This window comes from Sapajus apella, unplaced genomic scaffold (genome assembly GCF_009761245.1).
Source record: "Sapajus apella isolate SASKATOON/1434 unplaced genomic scaffold, GSC_monkey_1.0 scaffold6, whole genome shotgun sequence".
Classification (NCBI taxonomy): domain Eukaryota; kingdom Metazoa; phylum Chordata; class Mammalia; order Primates; family Cebidae; genus Sapajus; species Sapajus apella.
Genome location: NW_022436946.1, coordinates 34,918,280 through 34,943,551, shown reverse-complemented (window position 1 = coordinate 34,943,551; position 25,272 = coordinate 34,918,280). Strand labels below are relative to the sequence as shown.

Here is a 25,272-nt window from a genome sequence, read left to right as displayed (position 1 = left end):
TCATGTATAAATTAATAATTTTTATCACATTTGGAAAATTGTTAGGTATTATTATTTAAAATGTATTTTATGCTTCTTTCTCACCTCTCCTCCTGGTACTCTCAAGTACATGTATATCAGTGCACTTACGATATCCCACATTGTTTTCTGCTTCTTTGTTCACTTTTTCTCATTCTTTTTTTCTCTTTCTGATTACACAATATCTGTGGATCTATCATCAAGTCTGCTATTTCTTCTATTTCAAATTTCCTGTTGAGTCTTTCTAGTGAATTTTCATTATATTTATTTTACTGTCACTTCAAAAGTTTCATTTGGTTCTTTCAAATAATTTTTATTTCCTTATTTATATTTGATAAGATATTGCCATAATTGCTTTACTTCTTTAAGCATAGATTTCTTTAGTTCTATAAAGATATCTGTAATAGCTATCTTTGGCTGTTAAATCAGACATCTTGCCCACTCACAGATAGTTTGTATTGCTTGCTTTTTTCCCTATTCGTGGGTTACATTATTTTCTGTGTTTTTTTTTTTTTGCATGTATTATATTTTTGCTGTTGTTAAAAAACTGGATATTTTATAATAGTAATGTATTTTAGCAACTTGAGTTTCTTCCTGCTCTCAAAGACTTAGATTTTGTCATTGTTGTTGATTGCTTGTTGATTAATTTGGCTATTTTCATAAAATCAGTTTTCCCTATAATGTGAAGCCTTTGGCATTGCCTATTAAGAGTGTAGCCTTGGGCATGCACACATTGGGATAACATTGGTTTTAGTGGAGCTTTTTTTGATTGCCTTATTTCCTGATCATTCTGTTAAGTCGTCTGCTTCATTTGGTAGTACACCAAGCTTTTGTCAAAATTATAAAGATTAAAAATGACAATAAGCAAAGGAAGGGTAAAAGTCGTACATGGGGAGGGATATCAGGGGATGGGAAGATCAGGGAGGGATAGCATTAGGAGAAATACCTAATGTAGATGACGGGTTGATGGATGCAACAAACCACCATGGCACGTGTATGTCTATGCAATCTGCATGTTCTGCATATGTACCCCAGAACTTAAGGCATAATAATAAAAAAATTAGAGAGCAGTGAATTAAAAAAAATTATCCAGCTTAATTGTCTACACTCTGCACAAGGGACATCCTCATCCTCTTTGGAGTGTCACACAATTTTATCTCTTTCTTTTGCCACCTATGCCATTTTCATCAGTTTCTGTGGATGTGTAAATTGCTGATTAAATAAAAGATGCATAGATGAACAATAGCTTTTCTAGTTATGACTTAGAAAGTCTTGATATGTAAGTGCTCCTTGAGTGTAGCAGGCCAATGGCCAAACTGCTACTTGACTGAAAAATAACTGACATATTCACTTGTAAGCCTCATGTATGTATAGCACCCTGTCCCCCTAGTAAACATAATGGATTACATAAAACTTGTAGATGACATGAAATTTCATAATTGCATATAATTTTATAAATATAAAACTCATACTTTCTGAAAAATTAAAGGACAAAAGTTGATAGAAGTCCCTTGGTTCAAAGTTATATTCCATCTAGCCTCTAACAAGCTCCTTTTTACTTTGACTAAGAGGATTTGAACTGATTGGGGCTTTAGGGCTCAAAAACAAAAGATAATATGTGCTCTGAATGAGTCAATGAGTTTATGGCCTAGAGCATATATCACTGCTCCAAATTGGATTCTGCTTTGCACCTAAATTTAAAAATACATACTGTCTGATATTTGAAATACAAGCTGCATGCGTTTGTGGAATTCAGTCTGGTCTTGAGTCCCTGCCTCCATCAGCTGTTCTGGTCTGATTTATCTTGAATCAGGCATTAACAGAGAATGATTGCCATGCCTGTTCTCATTATTAATCCTTGCTGTGAGTATTTGGTATGAGGCTTTAGTTGGGTAAATCTGCTTCTACCTTGTTCCTTGTTTCTATGACCTAGTTGTTACATTGTAGTTCTCTTGTAGTAACCTGCTTAGTATGCAGGGAAATTTCTATTTTTGGACCCTGACCTACTGTTATCATTTTCACTCCTGAATTGAGTGTTCTGAGCCTGAGCTCTGACCATTAGATGAAACTCTGCCACCCCTGATAGCTACCTTTGATATTGACTGTATCTTCTGGAACTTCAGTGTTTCTGCCATGTCCAGCTTCTACATTTGATCCTGAATTGCCTTTGGCCTTAGAGCCCCACTTGCTGGAGATTTGCATAGACTAGGTTCAGAGATTAGACTTTGCTTGCCTGTCCTATTTAACCTCCTGTCAGAACTTGCAGCTGAGTCAGCACCTGGTACTTTTCCTGCCCTGGTGAGTAGGTCTGAGATCAGGTTAAAATTCTCTTCATGTTCAGGTCTGCTGTTGGAAATGATTAAATATGCCAGATTCTTAAGCTATGGGAAAGTTTATTTACTATGTGTTGATTTTTCAACTACATATGCTGTCAGACTTGCAAAAGATGGTGAAAAAAAGAACCTATTATTCTTACATACTTCTAAAAATACCAAAAGAGATGGTAGATTAAGCAAATTAAATACAAAAAATAAAATATTAAAAAATATTTTATGCAGTCTGCTGAAGACTATAGATATATAGAATCTGAGAAAAACTCTTCTTACTTTTCAGGAAGATGCTGTTAGGTTCATTCCAGCAGAGATTATTTCCTACCAAGAGAATGATCTTGGAGAACAAGCTTGTTTGAGTTGGATATAAGTTGGCCATGAGATATGAAGGAAGATATTGGAAATCTTTTGAATATTTTGTGTGAGGGAGTGTATTAAATACAAATGTGCAACAAAGAAAATCACCTAAATCAGTTTAGAAAGTAGCCAAGACCACTGTCTCTGGGAATCAGACTAACATATGAACCCATATAAAATGGCTTTGCCATTTGATTAGCAGTAAGATTGCGGACATTTTACTTCAACTTTTTGAGTCTCTTTTTCTGCATCTGTGAAAAGGGAATAGCAATTGTACCTCATAGAGCTGAAAGGAGGTCAGATGAGGAAGTAACCATTATACTCATAGCTATGCACTGCATGTGCCAGAAACTATATAACTTTACATTTAGAAAAATCATCCTAGGATACTTAGTGCTGCTGGTTGGTGCTCTAGATTTATTACCTCCTTTCTCCATTTGGTGCTTGGCCTCAAGAGGCTGATGTTTGTGGGTTACATGAATGAATTCTGATGCCCTCTGGCTTCCAATTGTCTTGATACAAAGAGAGGATCTGGGAGGGAAATTGCCAGGTGGATCAGAGAAAAATCTGGGATATTTATTTTTCTGGATCTCTCTCTGACAAATTATTTCTCTACTTGATTACCCCTTTCAGTTTAGGAGTGATAAAGTCACTTCTCTTCACCTACTCTCTCTCTCTTTCAGTGTGTGTATGTATATTATATATATGTAATATGTATGTATATGTATATATATGAATACATACATAAATATATAGATATCTCTATATAGATATATAAGTATAGCTGTAGATAGATTTAAATATAATACATATGTATTTATATATATGTATATAGAGAGAGGGAAAAAGAGCAGAGAGGGATTTATTTTTATTTTTTAGAAGTCTATTTTTAGTTTTATTTTAAGAAATTTGCTCACAGGATTTTTGGCACTGCTGTGTGCAAAATCTGTAAAGTATGTAGGCAGGCTGGAGACCCAGGGAAGGTTTGACCTTGCAGTCTTGAATTGGAAGGCAGGCAGTCTGTGTGGAGCAGAATTACTTCAGGTCCTCCAACACTTCCTATTGACAGGACTGGCTGAATAATTTGTGGGGCCGAGTGTAAATGAAAATGTGGGGGTTCTTGTTAAAAATTATTAAGAATTTCAAGATGATGACTGTTGAGCATTAAGCCAAGTGGAGGGCATTTAAACACAAGGATCGTGCTGCTATAGCGATCAGAAGCCCATGAAGCTAGTTCTGCCTGTCAGTTTCCCTGAAACTTGCTGACACACATAAATATCTCCTTATTAAACATTTTTCATTTAACCTATATATGTGTATCATATGCTTACTGCCAGAATCCTGATGTGGACAATTAGAATGAAACCAAATAACAGGATTTGAGTTCAAAGCTCCATGACCCTAGAATTTTTTCCTTTAACCTATACTTTTAGTGAATTTCATTATCAGAAGAAGTCAGTAACACATTTTGAAAAACTAAAGTTTCTCATTGATGTGACCTGGGAAAAATTATGTAGAGAAGGAAGATTTATATCCACTGATGCCTAGGGTCACAATTATACTAAGTGAGCATGCATTTATTTTATACTTATATTTATTTACAATATATAAATGTTCTTTGATCTATCAAATATTTATATATATATATATAATTAGAATAGTTATTAATGTTTGAAACAAAGTTTTCTCTATGAACAGTGACTGCTCATGATTATTGCTTCCTGTGAATGCAATGCCTATGTGCAATTTTTACTTTCGGAAACCAGAATCCTGACAATGCCTGAGTCTTCAGTGTTGGTTGTCTTAGGTAATGAGGTGGTAAGGACACATGAGAACAGGTTTCATTTGCCCTGGTCTAAGCTGTGTAATCTAGTATCAGTGATATTTGTAAAGCAATTTTCTTTCAGATTTGTGACATCAAACAAAATGAGTGGGTCTACTAAGGAGCTGCTAAGGCTGCTGGGAAATGGCTCAGGTACATTATTCATGTCACTCAAGGAACAGATGGTAGGAATTCCCTTCTTAGACTCTTTGGGTTGAGGATGTTTTTAAGAAACATAGATGAGTCTACAAAGGCCTTATAGGTTACACTGAGGATTTTACATAACAATCAGGATACATGGCATCTGCAAAGGTTTTGTGCTGTAAGTGACATGATCCACATGATATTTTTAGACGATCACATTGGTATATGTGTGGAAAGAAACAAAATTTTGCCCACACCAATGTAAAAAAGTGTTTCCCCTATGATTTCTTTTAGTAATTTCATAGTTTCCATTCTTACATTGAAATCTTTAATCCATTTTGAGTTGTTTTTTTTGTATATGGTGAGATATATAGGTCTAGTTTTGTTCTTATGCATGGGATTATCCAGTTTTCCCAGCACCATTTATTGACTGTTCTTTCCCTAGTGGTGTTCTTAGAACCTTTGTTGAAAATAAATTGCCTTTATGTGTGTACATTTATTTCTAGCTTTTCTATTCTATTCCTTTGATCTATATGTCTGTATTTAAGCCACTACCATGTTGTTTTGGTTACCATAGCTTTGTAGCATGTTTTAAAGTCAGGTTTTATGATGAGGTTGTATGATGCCTCCAGCTTTGTTCTCATAACTAAAGATTGCTTTGGCTATTGGGGGTCTTTGTGGTTCCATACAAATTTTAGGATTGTTTTCTTCTATTTTTGTGAAGTATGATAATGGTATTTTGATGGAGACTGCATTGAATCTGTAGATTAAGTAGCATGGACAAGTTAACAATATTCTTTTAATCCATGAATGCAGGATATATTTCCATTTATTTGCATCTTTTTACGTTTCTTTCAAAATGTTTAATACTTTTCAGTGTAGAGGTCTTTCACCTTTTTGGTTAAGTTTACTCCTAGGCCTTTTATTTTGTAGATATTGTCAATAGAATGGTGTCTTAATATATTTTTCCAATAGTTCAATATTAGCATATAGCAACACTACTGATTTTTGTACACTGATTTTGTATCCTGCAACTTTACTGAATTTATTCTATCTGTTTTTTTGGTGAACTACATGGGTTCTTTTTATGTATATAATATCATGTCATCTGCAAACGGGGACAATTTGACTTCTTCCTTTCCAATTTGAGTGCCTGTTCTTTCTTTTGCCTAATTGCTCTGACTAGAACTTCTAGTATTCTGTTGAAAGTAAGTGGTAAAAGTGGGCATCTTGCCTTGTTCTAGGTTTTAGAGAAAAGGCTTTAAACTTTCCCCCATCTTTATGATGCTAGCTATTGGTTAGGTAGATCTAGATTTTATTGTGTTGAGAATTTACTTTCTATGCCTAATTTGTTGAGGGTTTTTATCATGAAGGGATGTTATATTTATGTCAAATGTTTTTTTCTGCATCAATTAAAATGATCATATATTTTTTTGTCCTTCATTTGGTTAATGTGATGAAACACATTTATTGATTTGGTATGTTAAACCATCTTTGCATCACTGGGATGAATCTCACTTGACTATGTTGAATTATCTTTTTAATATACAGTTGAATTCAATTTGTTAGTATTTTGCCAATTACTCTGATTTGATCATTACAGAATGTATATATGTATGGAAACATTACATTATCATGTACAAATTAAAAAAAAAACTCAAAAAAGAAATAGATAATGTTGAAGAATGAGTGATTCTGGTGTTTATACAATAGAGAAAATGCTGATTGCTTGCTGTGAAACAGCAAGAGTTAGAGAGAGAGTGAATTTACTATTGATCATTTTAAGCACTTCTCCATGGCTTGCCAGTGCTGGATTAAAGTTGAGTCTGTCATTTGTCAAGGAGCTTTGTTTGGGTGAGTGGATGAATGCCACTTGCCCTAATCACTGTTGGGTGCAATTTGGTTCTCACTGCATTCTGGCAGGGTTCCAGAGGGAAGACTAAACACAAACTAATATCATTTCAAGTGTCTCATAAGAGGTCACATCTTTGAATTTTCAGTTTGTTTCCAAGATATAATATAAATTTTTGCAGTCCAAAAGCGTTTGTTTTCTTTTTTTTCCTTAGTTTCTTGGGTATCACCTATGCACTCGTTCTGCACAGTGGTAATTTTTATCTAAATAGTTTCTATTGCAGTATGTTTTACAGATAGAAATAAAGGCAAAAAGATCATGAAAATAGGTGGGTTCTTCTCAAAAGGGAAGAAAAACTCAAAGTTTCTGGCTGTCACTCATATTATTAAAATGACACGCTAAGTTTCCAGGAACACATTGAGAACAGATTCAAGACTCAGTGGTCTGTATTAATTAAGGTATAAACTTTGACAAGCACCTTTAAGCACATTCTTTTTCCTGGACCTGGAAGACAGGCAAGAAGTAGAAAACTCACTTTAGGTTTGAAAAATGTGTTTTGACCTCTGGTACCTCGAGATGATAGTTAACTTTTTTAAACTGAATTCATTTGTTTAATGGATTTCCAACAGTTATTTGGTTCTCATGTTATATAGTACCCTAAAAAACAGCTTATGTACAAATTTGGACCTCCATGTTGGGTGGATTTCTGCTGTGCCAAAGTGTGACACCGATTGGAGTGAATTGATAGCAATTCTCTCCTGTTGGGTACCTTTGAGATTGGAAGCATGTAATATACCATCTATCTTCAAAATCCAGTGCCCATTCTGGTGGGGTAGTTGTTTCCTTTGATGACGCCTGTGCAGGCAGAGTCTTCCTGGTCTATCTGTTCTAAATAGAAAATATCATGACTACTACTTCCAGTCCATTTTCTTGTCTTTCAGGACACGTAAAGATTTCTGCTCTTTGGTCATTTTTTCTGCTTGTTTCATTCTTTTTTCTCCAATTTTCCTTAATTGATACATCTACTTTCCTTAACAATGTGTAATCATATGTTAAGTTTTGAAGAAAAATCCCAGAATCTATTTTAAATGAATTATTTCTGTTAAAAGAAAAACCAACTAGTACAAAACATTCTTTCCTCCCAGTTTTTTGGTATCATTTAGTATGTCTGTCTAAATTTTATAAAATCATTTGAAAGATGTTTGAACATTCAGTTTTAATTTTGAGAGGCTTGACGATATTCTAATATTAATTACTGGGATGATAAGGCTAAAAAATTGCAGAACCATGCCATGCACTTTACCTATCTTATAGTTGCATATATTGCGTATCTTACAATTCTTCTACAGTGATCAAAGATAGGTCAACATGTGTTCCAAGAAATAAAATATAGTCATAATTGTAATTATGGTCTATATTAACTGTTGTAACTTTCTTTTCCTTTTGACCATGTTTGACTATTTCTGTTGAACATTTCCTTTAAGACCTAAATTATTATTTGATTTATAGAGATTATAAATACTGTAATAGAGATTTAATTAGCATCACATAGGATTAATTGCTTTCTCACTATTTGTTTTGAGTCTGAACCCCTAAATGCTTATCATTTTTGTTCTTTCTCTGTCATTTTATTTTTACTAACTCAACTGGTTTTCCATCCTCAGTGTGAAGAGAGACAACTGATTCTAGCAGGTCACAAATAAAGGCCAATTTATTATACTTTTGTAAGATCATAGGTATTTCATGTTACACATACTCTACTATCAAGAAAAAATTGTGCTTTCTTACCTAGGACTTTTGAGGCGACATAAGTCCTTTAAGATTTTGCATTTTAGCCAATGACTAGTGAGGTTAGCAATAACAGAACACTTTCTGTTTGCCTTTATGCCAGAAGAAATGTAGAACTGACAAAAAAACATGACATCTGAAAAATAATCAATAGAAATGTGTCCACTAAGAGAATGAGAAAATAAGAGCTTTCTCTAGTGCTTTATTACCTGTTAGAAATAGAACATATCTTTTAAAATAGGTGACTTAATGACCCCAAACTGTTAATAATTTTTTATTCATAACCTCTGAGGTCAGATAGATTTTGAAATTCAACACATTTTGGATTTTAGGAAGGTAGTCAGGTATATATATCTTACATACTGTAATACCGTAAGTGAAGTCAAGGGCCTGTAATCAAATACATTAATATCTTTTAGGTGAAAGTATTTTGTCTACATATGATAATTAAGAATTCTAAATTACCTTCATTAATTTAGGTTAGGTTTTGATTCCAAGTGATTTATTAAGCAAAACAAAACAAAATAAGAAATAATAACCTTTCAGTGTTTAAGACTTTTAAAAAATTTTTGTAATTATATATAAAGGATATGACTCTGTTATAATAAAACAACATGCACAATTAGGTCTTTTCTCTCATTGCAGTGTGTAATGAGACAGCGTTCTCTCTCATTATATAATGTATAAATGGCTTGCCTTATAGTTTCTATCATAAAGATACTGTTCTTCTTTCTACATTTATATCCAAGGTTACCTGATTCATGCTGGAAAAAGATTGATTTTGAATTTATTGGTATGTGACTACTATTCAAAAAATTTTGGGAAATTGCATAATTAAATCTGGGGTGAATTCAACAATTCACTGTAATATAAGAATTCTTATGGTACATGTGCAATGAAATATCACTTAGACTAACACTCCATATGTCTTATTTCAGTGAAGCCATCTTATACAAATTAATTCCCTTTGGTTGATACCTAAGAAGTAGTATACATTTTTATATTGATTTCTTTTGCCCTATACAAAGATATTTTTAAAGAAGTATTTCTTGTCTCCCATCTTAAAGATTTATCAAAAAGGAGTATCTCCTTGAGGGAATATAGAGATTATTTCAAATATAGCTTGTAGTATGTAAGATCCATCACTTCCAACCCTTATCTCTGAAGGGGCAGTCTGAATCCAGGAAATCCCAAGGCAACTGCATGAGCTTTGGGAACACTTTGGGGGCTTGCTATTAATGACTTTTGTATCATAAAGACAATATCTGATATTCGTCTGCATATTCTAATATTCCCAGAAGTTTTTGTGTATAGTTGAGTCAAGATCCAAAGAAGGGATTTGGCAGCCTGAAGTAGCCAGCAACTCAAATGCCATAGAGACTACGCTGGGCCAGTCACAAGTCCATGCTATGCCATTTCACAGTCCTCGTTTTTCATCAGCTTTGAAGATATCAAAAAAGTTTGTTTCTGGTAGTTGTAAACCCAGGTGAAAAAGGCTCTCACAGTATAAAATAAGCTGAAAATCTAACCTGACGCAGTATCTGGCATTTAATATGCACTAATTAGTATGCAGCAAATGAATAGCTTATAAAGACAAGTTGTAAGTGCATATAAGTTAAATCATTCAGTTTACTTTCTGACTGAAAAATTCCCTTTTTCATTGTCTAGGCTCAATTAGCATGTGAAAGTAACAGTTCTGTTGAATAGAATAAGCACTATTCTTTTGGTACAAGTATATAGTAATTTTATCATTCTATCCCTAGGTCCAATCATGGTCCTTTTATTTGTAAATGATAGGAAGGACTGATCCTGTAGCTCTCTAAATATGTTCCAGTATAAAAATCTTGTGCAGTCCAATTTGATTCAAGTTAAATTCAATTTTATATCCAATATAGAACTATTTATCTCTCCCTAGCTTTGTCTTGCACTTGGCCCTAGGATTTAGTGTCAAGAAGGGGTACTTGATCCACTGAGTTTTTCATTTCCCTCCTGGTTTCTTTCTCATTTCTGATGGATTGAAGATGACCATAAAGTATTTGTCTCCCCCGAATCATGAGCAGGGGCATATTTACTCTCTTCTTTGAATCAGGATAGGCCATGGAACTGCTTTAACTATTATGCTGTGGTAGAAGTAACTCTATATCAGTCCTGGCCAGATCTTCAAGTGGACTGAGGTTTCTCATTTCTTCCTCATGGAACACTTGCTCATGCTGGACAGACCATGTAGATAGGTGAGAGGTGAGGTCCTGAGACTAAATAAAAAAAGGAGAAAGGCCCAGTGTCCCTGTTGAGCCTCCAAGTGACCCAGTTCCAAACCTCAGACTGTAATTTCAAAGGAAACTCCAAGTGAGACCAGGAGAAGGACTGCCCAGGTCAGCCCAGTAAATTCATAGAAAAATGCACGAGCGTGCCAGAGAGAGAGAGAGAGAGAGAGAGAGAGAGAGAGAGAGAGAGAGAGAGAAACAGATATTCTTTTAAGCCTCTTAAGTTTATAATGGCTTGTTTCTCAGCATAGATAACCATTTATTCAACAGACCATCTGGGTCTCCATTTCTCCTTCACAGTATTAGAGCCTCGGATAATGGATAGAAAAAAAAGTAAAATTCCCTCACTTAACTGCTACTGTGGTAATCCTCTTCCAGCTAATTAGCATGAGTCCCTCAGAAGGCCTCACTTGGGAATGAACATCTTCTGCGTTCCAACATGTCCTCATCTTCTTTCAGTAAGAAATCCTAATAATACACCATATAACCGGCTTTGAAATTGGGATCTTTGCTTGGGAAGCAGCTCAAGCTTCACTATTTTTTCATAGAGTTCAAAGAGTAGAAACTCAGGTAGATCAGAAGCTACTTTCTCCTTGTTGTCATCTCTACAGTTCCTTTGTTTCTGCTTATTTGGGCAAAGGGAGAAAGAAGCAAAGCCAGTGTGTAAATGTATGTGCAACTGAAAAATGAGATTTTCTTTTCCCCTTCTTGTAAACATCTCTGTTTGCTCTGAGTGGTTCTTTTGCAGAATCATTTAACCATTTGCTTGATTTAGAAGGAAGGAGAAAGTCACAGCAGTGAGCCCCTGAGTGGACAAATCTAAAATGCTGAACGATTGTTCTAGTCATCTTTGTAAACTGGGTTAGGGCAGTGGTGTGCTGTGTGATGGTGATGTTTTTGATAGCAGAGCTGTTCTGCTGGTTCTAAGCAAGTCCTTAAGAAATATCTGATAATCAAAACTACATTGAGATACCATCTCACGCCAGTTAGAATGGCGATCACTAAAAAATCTGGAGACAACAGATGCTGGAGAGGGTGTGGAGAAATAGGAACTTTTACACTGTTGGTAGGAGTGTAAATTAGTTCAACCATTGTGGAAGACAGTATGGCGATCCCTCAAGGACCTAGAAATAGAAATTCCATTTGATCCAGCAATCCCATTACTGGGTATATATCCAAGGATTGTAAATCAATCTACTATAAGGACTGATACACATGAATGTTCACTGCAGTACTGTTTATAATAGCAAAGACCTGGAACCAACCCAAATGCCCATCAATAATAGACTGGATAGGGAAAATGTGGCACATATACACCATGGAATACTATGCAGCCATCAAAAACAATGAGTTTGTGTCCTTTGTAGGGACATGGATGAAACTGGAAACCATCATTCTCAGCAAACTGACACAAGAACATAAAATCAAACACTGCATGTTCTCACTCATAGGTGGGTATTAAACAATGAGAACACATGGACAAAGGGAGGGGAGCATCACACACTGAGGTCTGTTGGGGGGAACTAGGGGAGGGACAGTGGGGGGCAGGGAGTTAGGGAGGGATAACATGGGGAGAAATGCCAGATATAGATGTTAGGGAGGAAGACAGCAAACCACATTGCCATGTATGTACCTATGCAACAATCTTACATGTTCTTCACATGTACCCCAAAACCTAAAACACTATATATATATATATAAATTTATAGATTTATGAATATTGCATTTATATATATATGTATATAAAGAAATATCTGATAATCTCTTAATTTGGAAGAACATGTATGGTCCACTATCTGTAGCCTTTAGCTAAGGGGATACAAGAATAATTTTGAGACCAAAAAAAAAAAAAAAAACAGGTCTATTCCACCTCCTATTAGTCATGATTTTTCAGATTTGTTACATATGCTTATTTTTTTCTCTGATAACAAAACACATTTCTTGAAGAAAACTTTATTCAATATAAGAAAATATATATAGACAGGAAAAATCTCTCTCTGGTACCTCCCTTTAGCTAGAGACAATCATTCTTCTATACTAATTGAATTCTTTTTCATCTTTCTTTCACATTTATGCAGTTTAAATTGTTTGTGTATTTTTGAACATTCTCTTTTGTACTCACCATTACATCATTATTTTTTTCCCTGTACATACTTTTTAGACATGTTTATAACAACTGTTTTATCTTCTTATAATGAAGGATAAAATGAACTAACAACACATTTGTTAATAATAATTTGTGCAAATCAGATTTACCTGAATACCTTCAACAAAAAAAATTGTTCTCCATTTGCTCCTGGCTTGACACAAACAATTCCCTTATGCTTCTTAATTTTGTCATAAGAGTGTAGGGGACTCTGCTCCTTTTGTTACAATAATAATCACATTATTCAGTGCCTGCAGTGTGCTATTTGTACCATAAAATTTAGAGAAATAGCCCCCAGTGGGATCATTATTCAGCCAATATAACACAATCCAAGAGCTGACAGATAGTCAATATTTCGGCAGGATGCAGTGAGAAAAATGTCAATGTTCTCAATTTCTTCTTTGACTGGGGAAACTATCTAGAGGGCACTGAAAGAGCTGAATGTAAGAATTGACAAAGATTATGAGAATAAAGAGTAAATGCTCCTTGGTAATGCCTGCTTCAGAATGAGAAGAGAACACACTAGAAGAATAGAATTAAAGTAGTGACTAATTATGCATTAATTTATTCATTCTTCATTCTTCATGGGAGGAAAGCTCTGTTCTCAAGAGCTTAATAATAGAGTTTGAAAGAATGACAAAAAATAGCATAGTAGCATATAACACTGACTTAAAATGTGAGCCGTGTTTTTTTTTTTTTTTTTTTTTTTTTGAGATGGAGTTTCGCTCTTGTTGTCCAAGCTGGAGAGCAGTGGCACAGTCTCAGTTCACTGCAATCTCTGCCTCCCGGATTCAAGTGATTATCCTGCCTTGGCCTTCTGAGTATCTGGTGCTACCAACATTCATGGCTATTTTTTTTGTATGTTTAGTAGAAATGGGGGTTCACCAGGTTAGCCAGGTTGGTCTCAAAGTCCTGACATCAGGTGATCCACCCCCATTAGCCTCCCAAAGTGCTGGGATTACAGGCATGAGTCACCGCACCTGGCTCTGTATTATTATTTTTTTTTTCTATAGATGATAATTGACTGACTGTCATGTGCTAGGCAGCATGCCCCATAATGCCTATTCATGAAATTGAGAAAGCCCATGGTTATTGTGGAATGACATGGTCAGAGAAGGTTTCTAGAGGAAGATGCGTTTGATCTGGATCTTGCAGAATAAGATTTTATGCAATGACATGGGAACATCATGAAGAAAGACAAGACAGTGTGAATGAGATGCAACTAAGTGCAGCCTGGTCAGCCCATGACCTTGCGTAGGGAAATAGGAAACATAAGACTGGAATGGTATAATAAACTTTGTTCTTTTTGCCCTCCAGTACGTATTGCCCTTTCATCAGGAAATAGGACCCATTTGGCCCTCAAGAAGGAAGAGTTGCTGGAGCCAAAGAATACAGAGTCTAGATGGGGTAAATTATAGAGGGGAAATGTAGAATGGTGATGAAGGGGGACTGGGAAGGCTTTGGAGAGAAAGTGAAGAGGTTAAAAGAAGCTGCTGACCATATCAAGCCATTATACTGGAATTTGGATTCTTGCAATTGGGAAGATGCAATGGACATAAACTTATAAAGATATGGCATTAAACATGTTGGCAACAGCTCAGAGATAAGTTCTGTACAGAATGGCAACCGTAGAAGGTGATGGGTGAAAATACTTTTTAAAAATCTGTTCCTGTATGTTTCCAGCAAGGCCTTCTAAGTGGAGCTCCTAATGGCATCTGATCTTCCCTTACTGCCATCTCCACAACGTAGTATACTTCTTAGAAGTATGAAGATGCAGTCACACAGGGCCAATGAGGGACACACACTGAGAAGGGCTTGGGGTTTAATGTTTGTGGACATTGTCTCAACATGTTGAAACATTTAATCTTTGGATTTATGTTTTGTATATGAAGTCTCATGGGACAATGGAGACCTGGAATCTCAGCTCATACAGGGTCTGTTACCTCCCACTCCTTCTCCTTGAGATAAGTTCTGAGCCGCCTGCTCTCTGCCCCTGCCCAGAGACTTCTGCCACTCTCCAACTCTTTAGGGGCCTGGGCAGGGACATAGAGAGGGCAGTGATTGTGCCTCTGTATGCTGAGTACTGAGTCACCAGCAGGGGTCCTGGGTACCTGTGAGGGTCTGCCCTTGCACCAGGAATACCACTGTGCTTGAGGGAATGGAATTTTAAAAAGCAAATAAAAAGGAACCAAGACAGGTTGAGAAATAGTAGTAGAAAGGATAAAGCCTTTTTTTCCTCTGATGTTTGAATAAAGGTCCTCACATTTTTATTTTGCGCTGAGTCCCACAAATTACGTAGCTGGCCTGGCTAGGCACAAACTATTTTAAGGTTTTTGATTGTTAAGCAAGTTCCTTTTGTGAAAGGATTAACTCTTGAATCTGGTACTTTTGGATCTCCTAGATGGTCCTAGCTGTGTTAAGACTGTCTTTGAGAATCTCATATCTGGCTTTTGTTTAGTAACCTGTTAGCAGATCTTGTTTTATTCAATAATATTGTTGTAATATCAAAAGTTTGGTGCATGTTAACACCTTCTCCACATAAAAAAGTCAGTAATTGACTTTTGGGTTACTTATTTTTTTAAAAGCAGAACACGTTTTTAAAGTGAAATTTTTTTCTTTTTTTTTTTTTACTTTTGTCATTTTGAAGTTGAAAACCATGGAGAGAAAAACTAATATTTCAAAGTAACTAAAAAAATCTCAAAATTAGTCTTTTTTAAGCTAATGGATCAGAAAGATGCTGTAAGTTTATAATAGTCATGATTTAATGTTAGTGATCTTTCTATGTACTTTTTTTTTACTTCTATAAATGTAAGAGGTACAACCGCAATTTTGTTACATGTTTATACTGTGTAGTGGTGAAGTGTATACACTGGGCTTTTAGTGTATCCATCATCTGAATAATGTGGTTTGTACCCATAAAGTAATTTCTCATCACTCACTGGTCTCTCACCCTCCCACCCTTCCAAGTCTCCAAAGTCTATCATTCTACACTCTGTGTACATGTGTACACATTGGTTAGCTCCTACTTTTAAGTGAGGAAATCAAATGACTTTGTGTTTTACTTAAGATAATGGCTATTTTTTAATGTGCTTATTTGATTAGTTTTCTTCTTGTTTTCTTGTTTTGCTGTAAAACTTTTGTTTTAGAAGCTAATATAATTAAAAATATTTTTGATCTGGATGGAAAACAGGTGAACAATTATTTGATATTATTTAAAAACACTTAGAATTTAACATTTTTGAAAACATTGTTCTATAGAAAATTATTAATTTGCTTTTTATGTGGAGCTTTCATTTCTGGGAAATGTTAGTCCCCAGAAGGAAAATAAAATTAAACTTCTGTGCAAACAATTGGGTTAATATGTTTTTCTAAGCCAGGCATATTCATCATGAAATTGCTAATTGGAGCTTATTTCTATGGGAGCTGTATATTTCATGACAGTTCATCTTTGGTATCCAGGGAGGTTCATCAAAATCTTCATGATATGTGTCTGTGTTATGAGGGCTTTGAAGCCACACAACCATGTATCTTTGTCTTTCGGCAAATTTCTGCACATGCAGTAGAATGTTCGGTTGTATGTTAGAGACAGTAAGATCTGATTTAAGCCCATGAGGTTTTGGTGAAAACTCTAGAAGCTCCTTATCCTTTCTGATATGTTGTGGTTTATATCATTATCTGGCAAAATAAAACTGAAGTCACTATATAAGTAACATTTCCCCAAAGCCTATATAAGTGCCTTTTTCCTAATTGAAGACTGAAACTTATTTGAGGAATTGTTTGAATTTTCCGGTAAAAAAAAAAAAAAAATCTAAAAAAAATCTAGCTTGTCAAAAAATTAAAAAAAAAAAAAAAAAAAAAAAAACCAGCAGATATCAAACTTCTATTTCAAATAGGTTACTGCTGCTATAATTAAATATTCAATATCATGAATGCTAAATTCATTGTGAGGAAATAAGAGTGATTGCTTTCCAGAATAATATAAGCTTTAACAGATTTTGCACTTTTGAGGTAATGTTCTATTATTATAAGATGGGAAGGCAAAGTGGTCTCTTGGCCCCTGTTGTAATTGGAAGAGTGTGGCATCTCTAAATATAGATGTTAAAGATGGTGAAAAGTTGGAATTAGATATTTGGTGCCAATTTCTTCCTACAGATAAACTATATCATCCATGTTTATTTTTACAATGTTGCTTTTCATAGTGCAGCTGCTTGCCTGGTTAGGAAGACAGATTGGAGACCTGCAGTCATACACATTGATTAGGTGACAGCCTGTATTCTGAACAGTAGCTAGGTCCATGGCCTCCAGAATTTTCCATTGTTGGCAATTGTTTTGCCTTTGTGATATGGACAGTGTAATGTTTTTCTACAAATTAAACTACTTTGTCTTCAGCCGTTGCAGGCCAGTGGCTTCTGTTGACCCTGGGCACTTCTGAGCAATCAGCATCTCTGTAATGTAACTTTTCAAGCTCTGTTTCCTTTCTCACTTTTCTTTTGTTTAGGTGAAAGCTGCCTTGTGTCATCATGGTTGGGGTGGTGGATTCTGAGCCAAAAAAGACATCATTCTTTTTTAATAGAATGTATGAAAATATTTATCATTATTACTTATCAAGATAATTATTTGGAAAATAATTCAGTTTTCATATGGGAGAAAAGTTTCAGGGAGAAATCTCCTATGTATACTTTTTGTTTGGGCTTAGTTGTTTAGTAAACAAGGATGTTATTCTAGGTCATTAACATCTCTTATGAGGAAGTCTAAGAAACTGGTGGGAATAGTTTTTGGAATTAGATTTATAAGACAATGTTCAAATCTTGAGCATGGAAAAAATAAAAATCTTGGATAGCTAGTTAAGTTTTGAAAGTCAAAACATGCTAAGGTCCAATATTCTAATGAACCTTTAATCAGCTGGTTAATAATGTGTTCATATTTACTTCTAAATTATCCCATTCTTAAGGATGGCCTTTTAGCTCTATCCAAATTCTTCCAAATAATCCTCCTTCCCTCCCTCCATCCCTGCCTGCCTCCCTCCCTTCTCCCCTCCCCTCCCCTCCCCTTCCCTTCCCTTCTTTCCTTCTCATTTGCAAGATCTTCAACCCACTTTATTGATAGTTACTCACTTCCACATTTTAGAGCTTTTAGAGTACATAACATCTGGGAAATCTGTTTTGAAGTTTCCAAATACAATTTTCTTGCCATTAATAGAGTCATATCTTTGTTCCAATAATTTCTTCCACCTGAAATGTCTAGCTATATTTAAGGGGTTTCTTACATGGAAACATTTTTATTTTTATATAATAGCTATCAGGATTTACCATTGTAATATTGTGATATATTTTATGAAATCCACGAAATACATAGGTTCAATAAATATTGAATTTATATTTTTAAGATGTAAAACTTTTTGTTTTATATTTATCTCTAATAAGTCTAAAATTTATTTTAGTGTAATACATGAAGAGTCTCATTTTTGCTCATTGAATGTAAGCAATTATACAAATGTTGAATAACATTTTATTTTTGTTGATAAAACTGTGATGGGCCAAGAGCAGTGGCTCATGCCTGTAATCCCAGCACTTTGGGAGGCCAATGCAGGGGAATCACGTGAGCCCAGGAGTTCAAGACCAGCCTGGACAGCTTAGTGAGACCCTGCCTCTACAAAAAAGTTTAAAAATTAGCCCAATGTAGTGGCTCATGCCTGTAGTCACAGCTACTCTGGAGACTGAAGGCTGATGTGGGAGAATCTCTTGAGTCTGAGAGGTTGAGGCTACAGTGATCTGTGATTGTGCCACTACACTCTAGCTTGGGTGATAAGACAAGACTCTGCCACCCCCACAGAGAAAAACCAAAAACCTAAAACCAAACTTCTGTGAGAAAATGAAATTTAAATAGGAAGTAACAAAACAAAACCTTTTGCTAAAGAAATAGTGATAAGCAATGAAACCATTTAATTATTAACATAAAATAAATCTGACAAATTTGGATATGGAATAGGATATATATTATACAGTCTGATAATATGAATATAGATATGTGTATATACTACATATACTATAAACTATAGCATATAACATACAGTTAGGAGGGAAAAAAGGAAAGAAAATGTGGAAGGGATATAAATATACTGATTTCAGCTTTCATATCTGGGGTTTAAAAGATATAATCTAAATATTGTATGGAAATATAAGAATATTTGAATAAACTGTGTAGAAAAATAAGAATACTTAGAGACTAACCAAAGAAAATTGGCTACTAAAAATTATGAGAAGTTAGAAATGGAAATATTCAATCTTATTATTACCAACAATAAGGGTCCAATGGATACTGTAAATAATTAAAAACTGTTGCATTATATGATGCTGTTTTTATGAGGTTAGGCACCAGAATAAAAAGTAAATACCATAAAATCACCATATGAAATACCAAAATGAAGCAAGGTAAAAAAAAATATGAAGCATACATTCAAAGGTCATAGAAAATATTTGACAGAAATAAGGCTAAATACATCTATCATATTAATAAATTCTAATGTGTTAGATGCATCTTTAAAGAGAAAAATATATAGTTTTCAAAGCCAAATAAAATTTTGTATTATATTCAAGATACACCTAAAAATTATTGAAAAATTTGAACACACATCTAAAGACACATGAATATCAGTAAATGCAACTGAACAGAAAGGAGAAGTTGTAAAATTACATACAACAAAATCTAATTCAGGAAGAAGACAACAAATGAGCTGAAGAGTACCACATAAAATGATAGTGGATGCAATAAACAGGGATGACATAATGAGTTTATCATAGTACTGACACTTGTTAAACCAAGGACTACAAAAATAAAAGAATAATAGAAACACATTGGAGACAGAGGCTTTATTTCAACTCCCTCAGGCTGACATTTCAAATGGTCCAAGTGTAGGTAAGAGTTTATGAGAAACAAAAACTGCAACTAACTAAAATAACTACAATTCATTATAGTAAACACTATGCCTCCACAAAAGGGACTATAGTTTATTTGTAAGTGCTAATGGAACACTACAAAAGCAAATCATATGTGAGTCCTAGCACATCTCCAATTAATGTAGTATATTTTTAAATGCCCAATTTTAAAATCATAAAATTCCTAAAGAAAAGTGATTATGAAAGGTGATCACTTTCATAATTATTTATTATTATTACTTATAACCCTTAAAACATTATTAAATTGTCTTGAGAAAAAAAGTACATTACTATGATTTAAAGGCTAACTATCCATGTTTAAAAATTTGTTTTATAAATTTTATAAATTTTTTATTTTATATTTTTTTTATTTTATAAATTTTAATTAACTACCTGGCAAGCTGTATAATCTTGTTTCTTTCTTCTAGTTTTTGGCTGAATTCTTGTTTTGTTTGTTGTTTGATTTTGATACTTTAAGCTCTGGTGTACACGTGCAGATGGTGCAGGATTTTTACATAGGTATACACATGCCGTGGTGGTTTGTCACATCCATACTCCTGTCATCCACATTAGGTATTTCTCCTAATATTATCCCTTCCCAATCCCCCCACCCCCTGCTATCCCTCCCCTCCAGAGTCATTGTGACATAGCCACCTGCATTTATTTTGTCTGCCTTTTAAGTGAATTCAATTCTGGATAGTTTGCCCATTTCCTAACTGCATCTTCTTCTTCATTTATTTTGGAGCTTATACTTGTATAGCTTTCTTCCTGTAATTAGCACACTTATTAAGTTAATTTTTACTATTGAGTTTTTTGATGATGTTAATAAGATGCTTTGATTTATATATTCTAAGTGGATATTAGAAAAATTAGAGGTACAGGTGATGGGGAGGAAGACAGCAAATGATACTACCATGTGTGTACCTATGCAACAATCTTGCATGCTCTTCACATGTACCCCAAAACTAAAATGAAATTAAAAAAATGAAAATCAAAACAATTAAAATACATCATTATACACCAAAAAAAAAAAAAGAAAAATTAGAGGTAAACTACAAATGCTGTTATTTTATATAGTGTGAGACAGTGGTATTCATTCACTTTGTTAAATTTATTTTAAATGTAATTTAATATATTTTCTTTCATTTTAGTTTAACCATTTTATCTACAATAATAAATTGTCTCTTTAGAAAATGTATGACACATTTCTGCTATTGTTTCTCATTTCAATGACTAGCAATTTTAGAACAATTTTAAAGAATAGGATTCATAGTAAACCTTATTGCCATATTTCTGAATTTAATGAAAATATATTTTTGTTAATAGGTTGCTATTTATTGAAATGTTTAACATTAAACATTTTTGTTATTATTTTGTCTCTTTGCAAAGAGTTTAATGTTCTTTGTAAACTGGAAAAATCAAAAGTACCATTATAAAAATTATATTATGCTTTGAATATGAATATGCTGCTGGGTTTATTTGTTAACATTTTAATTAGGATATTTGAATTTATATTTAATTATCTCAATCCCTATTATTTTCCATTATTGTAGGTAAAAGAAATACATTAGCAATTTCATAGAGAATAACCAAGTAATATTAATATTACATTATAATTGTTTGTTTATTAACTTTGTCAAGCTTTTAAGTTTGGGCTAGTATTTAAAACATAGATTTTATTTATTTGACAAGTAAAAGTTATATATATTTATGATGTAGAACACTATGTTTTGGAACAGTATCGATAGCAAAATAATAATTTATAATTTCATTCTTAGATATTATGCAAATTAAGTCAGGGCGAGATGATGTTTTTGGAAGCAGAAACCTTAAAAAGCACTTAAAAATTTGACATGTTCATTGCCATACAACTATTCATGTTTTCTATTTTTTCTTGAATCAGTTTGGACCGTTTGATTTTTCCTGGTCTTTAGCTATTTCATAGATTTTCCAATATTATCAACATGTCATATATTAAATTCTCATAGTTTTGAAAATATATACAATGTCTGTATGTGTAGTTTATATGTTCTTAGTATCATTTATTTGTGTTTTTATGTCTGTTTTTTAACTAGATTTCCCTGAAGTTGGTATATTTTATAATTTTAATAAAATCTGACTTCAGATTTAATCATTAAGATATATTCTAATTATTGATTACTGCTTTCATCACCTAATTATTTTATTTTTGTTTTATTTTTTCCTTTCTAATTTAAGTTGAATGTTCACTTGATTTATTTCTATTCTTTTCTATTAAAATATTCAAAGCAGCAAATTTTCTTTGGCTGTATCTCATGAATAATGATGATTAGCATTTTAAAAATCATCTTCCCTAAAAAACGTTGTATATGGCAATTTTGTGGTTTAAGGGAGTATGATTTCCCACCTTATCATTCGACAATAAAAATATAAAATTCTGTCATCAACTTCTAATTTTAATGTTTTTCATTAAAGTAATGTGGTCTGCAAAATTGATTTTCTTGTTAAAAATTTTATTTTCAAGCAGCAAGCCACCATGGCACATGTATACCTATGTAACAAAGTTGCGCATTCTGCACATGTATCCCAGAACTTAAGAATTTAAAAACAAATTATTTTCCGCCTTTAATTGACAAATTACATTGTATATGATGATGTAATATACACATAAGTTTTAAAATGACTACCACAATCAAGTCAATTAACATCTATCTCCTTGCTTAGATGCCACTTTATTTTTTTTTTTTTTTCAGCTTTGTTTTCTGGTGAGAACACACCCAATAGAGTAGTGTTGAATATAGTTCTCAGGCAGCACATTACCTCTCCAAAACTTGTCTTACCAAAGTTGGTGTCCTTTGACAAATGTTTTTCTATTTTCTCCACATTTTAGTCCCTGATAACTACCATTTTACTCTTGGCTTCTAGAGTTTGACCTTTATAGATTCCACATGTAAGTGAGAAAATACAGAATTTCCCTTTCTACTTCTGACATTTCACTTAGCATAATGCCTTCAGGTTCCATCCATATTATCACAAATGAAAATGGTAGAATTTTCATTTTTATTGCTGAATCATAGTCTATGTGTGTGTACCACAAATTCTTTATCCATTTATTCATTGATGGTACAAAGATGAGTTTTTTGGTGCTCACTGATGTTTTATATATTGTCTGGAAACTTTTTTTTTTTTTTTTTCCCAAAAAATGTTAGCAGTCAATGGGAACTTATACAGGATATACATTTACTTTTATTAGGGAAGAAAACAATGTAAAACTTTGAATTTGCTAGAAAATATCAGTAGCCCTTTATATATCTTAAAAGCTTTTTATCTCTTTGATGATGCTTTTTTTTTCTCAACTATCTTTATCACTTACCACTTGTTCCTGTCAAACATTTAATAAAAAAAAAATATGTCTTCCCAGCCTGAAATGCTAAGTGGAATGAGGGTAGAGTTCTGTGGGCCTCTCTTCAGACTTTCTGTTTAGACACTTCGCTGTGTTACTAACTAGCATCAATAGCACCAACTGTAATCCAGTACTTCTCTAATGAGCTGAAATTGTCCGTAGTTACATCTTTGGAAGTGAGAGAAATATTCATTTTTCATAAATTAGTATGCAAATGAAAGAAAAAGATAACAGGGTTGGCAATATACATTTCAGGGGAAACATTCCTGTTCATCCTGTCTGCTTTTATAAACTCCTCAATCTAGGATTTTCACACAGCATGAAATGCAAGTGAGAGTATGGAAGTGGATAAGGATGATAACTCAGATCCTGTGGCTTACTACCTGATATGGTTTGGATTTGTGTCCCCACCCAAACCTCATGTTGAACTTGAGGAGAGGGGACTGGTGAGAGGTGTTTGGATCATGGAGGCAGATTTTCCCCTTGCTGTTCTGATAGTAAGTGAGTTCTCAAGAGATCTGATGGTTTAAAAGTGTGTGGCACTTACCCCACTTGCTCTATGTCCCCCCTGCTCTGCCATGTTATGACATGCTTGTTTCTCTTTGGCCTTCTGCCATGATTATAGGTTTCCTTCAGCCTCCCAGTCATACTTCCTGTTAAGCTGTTGCAACTGTGAATCACTTAAACCTCTTTTTAGGTAGTTCTTTAGAGCAGCATGAAAATGGGCTTATACATGACTGGAACATTTCTCATTCTCTCTTTCTGCTCTCCCTAATCAGGAAAGAATGTATATTTTATTTTCTTTTTATGGGAACTTCTCAAGTGTAAGGGGTGACAATTTCACTTACATTTTACCATTCTACATGGAAAGACTGCTAGGAAAAATAAAAGTCTAGATTACTAAAAGGGCAGAATAGATGCTGAGTTATTTATAAAATAAATCCGCATTACATTGTTTTTCAACTTCTAAGGTCAAGCTATTGAAAAAGCAAGAAACGCTTTATTGAGATTACTGAACAAAATGAAATTTATTAACTTTGACCATGTAAAGATAAACACATGATGGATAGAGATTAGTTAGCTAAAGGAGACAAGAATGGTGTCGGTTAATGTTTTCCTTTCATAAATTTGGAGTCAAAGATTCTACCTGTGTTAAATGGGACAAAGAATGAAGATTTAAGTTGATCATTTATGATTGCACAGATCAGTAGAGAAAACTAGAAGCTTGATATAATTTTATTTGAAGAAGGAATGGATGAGTAGACAGAAATTAAGTGATAGCTTCTAAACTTGGTAGGTCAAGAATTAATGGGTTAAATCATATTAGAGTAATGGAAGATCACTAAAAGAACTAAAGTTTTCTTTTAAATTTTTTAAGTGGTTGCTTCCTGGGGAGTTAAGAGATGGGGTAACAAATTATTGATTTGAACTTATCTCTGCTGTATATTTATTTAATTTTTTAAAAGTAAAGGATATTTATGTTGCCCTTTATATGTATATAAAATATTACATATTCCCTTTGTAATGATGCTTGTGGTGACTAAAAACATTAAATAAAAATCAAACAGAAAATAAACAGCAATAATAAAAATAAAAAAAAAAAACAGTACAGCTATTTCACCATGAGATAATTACTCCTGTGGATGCTAGCAAGAATTCTTATACTCCTTTTCCCTTTTAGCCACTGTAACCACCCTTTCTCTGTATTTACAAACAAGTACCCTCCCACACACAGCAAACTTCATATAGGAGCGCAAGCTTATTCATTCTTCAGATCTTACCTTCCTATGAAAAGACTTAAGGACAGCATTAATTTGGTCTCTAACAAAACTGAAAATGATTTTTAAAGGTATCTACCATAAGTAATTGAATTTGATTTTTAACTCTGAGTGAAATGTTGAATTTCAACTATTAAACCCTCAATTCTACCTCTTAGTATCAATTCTTCTTCACTTTGTGTCTGTAGGTATAAATATATAAACCCTGTATCATTCATATAACAAATACATATCAAGTATATGTATTATCATGCTTTTCATCACAGAGTTTATAATTTGGATGAGAAAACAAAAAATAGGCAAATAAGTAAATGTGTAAAATATTGGAAAGGATACTTTGAGATGAGTGGGGTCTATTTTATATTGCCTTGTCACTGAAGTCCTCTCTGTGGGAGTGATTTTTGTATTGAGACCTGAAAGATGAGAAGAAGCCAGTTATCTGTAGAATATCATGAA

At 33.7% G+C, this 25,272-nt stretch overlaps 1 long non-coding RNA gene across 1 annotated transcript in view; it reads left to right on the top strand.

Moving 5' to 3' along the window:
• The first annotated feature begins 1,102 nt into the window (after positions 1-1,102).
• LOC116549418 overlaps positions 1,103-25,272 on the top strand; it is a 195,475-nt gene continuing 171,305 nt past the window's right edge. The window contains exon 1 of the long non-coding RNA XR_004267856.1: positions 1,103-2,324. This is a non-coding gene — a long non-coding RNA (uncharacterized LOC116549418). The remainder of the gene's footprint in view (positions 2,325-25,272) is intronic.